Genomic DNA, 3,852 nt, shown 5'->3' on the forward strand with positions numbered 1-3,852 from the left:
GAAACGTTGTACATATGCTGTCATGTTAAGCTTATATTAAAGTTTTTCTTCATTACCCATTTAAGCCGTCTCCAGCCATTATTCGTATACAACTTGTAAATGAAAAGAAGTCCCGAAGGAAAGACAATTGAAAAATTATTGAAGGCTAACAGTTAAAGATAGTGGTTAGTGTCACCTAACTCAAGTCAACTCGAGTGTTTAGGAATTTTATTCAGTCTCGATCCCCATTCCTTCATACTAAAATAGGGCACTGTACAAGTAACAACCAGATAGTAGGAGGAAGAACGAGGCTAGGTGAGAAGGTTCCAGTTGTGTGGCAGGGAAAAGAGAGGGCAGCACTGCCAAAAATATTTGATCAATTGGAAGTTCATTAGAAGCATGTAAATCCGGGCGTTTTCAGATTATTGAGATAAATGTTCTACAAGTGATAAAGTGCGTAAGTACACGTGAAGCCCATAGAAATTTTATTTGATCAATACGTGAAATCATAGTTCGTATTTATAACCATGTGTTATGATCCCCCCTATTAACTTATGCACGTGGTTGAACTTTTGACCAATCAAAATTCATCCAGCCTTGTATTTGAATGTTAACTTTTAGCATATAAGATCGAGTTATGCTCCAGTCAGTCACTCTTTTTTCTACTGCCAATTATTATACTGTATGTTGTGATGAACTCAACAAAGCTTTTTCTTATCGGACTCATCTAACTATGAAGCCAGTGAATTTCTTCAGGACAACAAGGAATTTTTGGTTAGTGAAGGTGCTGATAATGCTGTTGAACCTAAGACTCTCGGAAATGAGCTGAAGTTTGCTATGGGCAATCCCATGAATGAAGATACATCACTTGTAAATGCATCAGACATGGAAAAGCTCACCCTGTCAGTCAGCCCTGAGGGCACCTGGAGCTGAGTAGCCCCTTCCAACAATGGAAGGCTATCTGCTAATGTTGATCATCTCAGAGACTATGACACTGGATACATTATCTATGCTAGAGAAGCATAATCTGCAAGTAGCCCAACAACTCTCGATGTTGCCATTACTGAAACCACTCAAGGAGGAGGTCAAGACTGAGAACAAATGGGGCCTGGTTAAATTTCCCATCAGAGGATGCACCTTCATGACTCTAAGTGTGTGCAGAAGATTCCGCTTAGCATTTTCTTTAGCTTAAAGCATGTATATTTTTATCCTTATTATATAAATTTCATTTTATTATTTCCTTAACATCTTTCACACATATGCATATGTGTGTTGAAGAGAATGAGCTTAAAGTTTCTAATTGTGTGTTAATGAGGGTTATGCTATCTAGCATATTTCTCTATATTTTTCTTCATAAAAGGTTTTATTTTTATTACATAGTCATTTCTTTATTGAATGAAATTTTTTATTTTTTATTTTTAGAACTTCAATGAATGGTTGTGATTAATCATATTAAAAGGGTTTTTGTAATTTTAAACTTATGTTTTAACTGTCCTTCTTAAAGGGTTGTATTTTCATCTTTTTTGTATGTTTATATATTTTTAGAAAATGTTTTATCATATTTTATATAATACATTTTTCACCTAGTTTAACTTGTACAACAGTATAAGATGAAGATGTTGAGCAGCTTCGAGGCCGGGAACAACTCTGCTGTCTTGGGACAACCACACTTTTGGTCCAGATACATCAATTTTATATGGTTTGGCAGCATAATCCATTCAAACTCATTGGGGGTAGACTTCGAGATTATTGGTCCAGCAATTAGAGTGGACTCGTCTTCCTTTAGTGATTGGTGCCCAGTGACCAAGTGACGTCAAATAACGTAAAAGTTTACCTGGGTATACATTTTCTCATCCTGTATAGTCTGTCTTGAATAAACATCTTTCCAACTAAGTGGTATCAGATTACATTTCACATCCCTGAACACAATTGTTTAAACTTAGATATCCGTCTAGTTAAAATCACTTTACGTGAGAATCCTCTCCATTATCCCTGATATGCAGACAATGTTAGTTGTTCTTCATAATTGTGTTCAACGTTCGTCTTTCGTTAGCATTTCATTGGTTGAAGCATTCCCAGTTTGCCCCTGATGAAGAAGGTCTACCTTTCGAAAGTGATCGGGTTATATGGCTTATATCATCTTGTATCAAGACTTCTTGAACCTACCTGTTTTTCTGACATCATGAGAGTGCTACCAAGAGTATGGCCACTTATCCTCATGGATAAGTTAATCGTAGGTCTTTCTGGCAAAATCATAAAACACCACCTGGGTGTGAGAGATAACCTCACCTTAAATGAGGCAGTTTCTGTTATGACCTGGTATGAATAGCAACTCTGAGCAGAGGAAAAAGCCGGCAGCAACAGCTGCTGTAGCTATACCTCAGATGAATAATCCTACTCAGTTGGACATGTATGTATGTCATACATGAATATTCACGAAAATTTATATTTTAAATTCACCAAATCCTTTGGAATTCTCACAAAATGCCTCAAATGCTTCAGAACCAATAGCCTAGCTACTTTTAGACTGCAACATGTACACCATGGGCAAATCAGGATAGTCCCGCCCATTCACTGAAAACCAGTTGGCATAGTTGCATGGCAGTGCCATGATGTGTGGTTTGCTGGTTGGTTAACTCTCAGCATGACTAGAGAAAATACATGCACACTAGTGAATGTATAATGGAAGTTACATAGAGATGAGTGTCCAAATAAGGAAATGAAAACGTTAAAGTAAATACTGAGATGTATTCCAAGCTATGATATGTGAAGTAGAAACCAACGATTTGTCTTATCTACATTAAACAGACGCGATCGTAGCAGAGAGAAAAGCTACAGAAAGTTTATATAATGGACACTAACTAAAGGAGGCTAGTTCTATAAAAAAACAACTGGTAAAACTTTGATCGGAAGGAAGAAGTGAAAAAATACATGCTAATAGGCTGCTGATTAACAGCTTTTGATCAGAACCAATTATCGGGTAGTTTCGGTTTTGAACTGATAAAAAATCGAAATCAAACCAATTAGATAGAGGATCTCGGTGATATATCTAGGATTTTGCTAGAGGAGTGGCTATGAAGAATTTACGAACATGTATAAACAATGCATTATTTAAATTTTGTGAATATGATCAATATAAAGCTTATATATTCTATTTGAATGTATAACTAAAGTAGCATAGAAAATGAATTATTTATTTAAAATATATATAAACAAATTAAACATATTCAAACATTACAATTAAGCATTGGATAAATACACATGATTCTATTCAATGTATACAAGTATGCCCCCCAGTGGCACAGTGGTATGTCTGCGGACTTACAACGCTAGAAACCGGGTTTCGATACCCGTGGTGGGCAGAGCACAGATAGCCCTTGTGTAGCTTTGTGCATAATTAAAAACAAAAAACGTATACAAGTATAAACAAGATTGCGAGTCGAACGCCCTAACCACCTGGCCATGCCGGGCCTACCACAGTACATATTGCACGAAATTTCTGGATTCTACAGAGGCCTTATCTTTCATGAACTTAACTAGATATAGATAGAGGTTTCTGAACAAGTCAATGAAAAACATCCGTTCATGGGATCGGGTACAAAATTTTCAGTTACACGAGGGTTACCGAAGACACATCCTTATCTCGAATATTTTACACGTAAAAATAGTTTGTTTGTAATTAAGCACAAAGCTACACAATGGGCTATCTGTGCTCTGACCACCACGGGTATCGAAACCAGGTTTCTAGCGTTGTAAGTGCACAGACATACCGTTGTGCCACTGTGGGACCGTAAAAATAGACTTTTACAATATGGTTAGTATTCGTAAAAATTCAAAATTGTTACAAATTCAACTAGATCATAAATATTAGAA

This window comes from Limulus polyphemus, unplaced genomic scaffold, assembly GCF_000517525.1.
Source record: "Limulus polyphemus unplaced genomic scaffold, Limulus_polyphemus-2.1.2 Scaffold5037, whole genome shotgun sequence".
In the NCBI taxonomy this organism is placed as follows: Eukaryota; Metazoa; Arthropoda; class Merostomata; order Xiphosura; family Limulidae; genus Limulus; species Limulus polyphemus.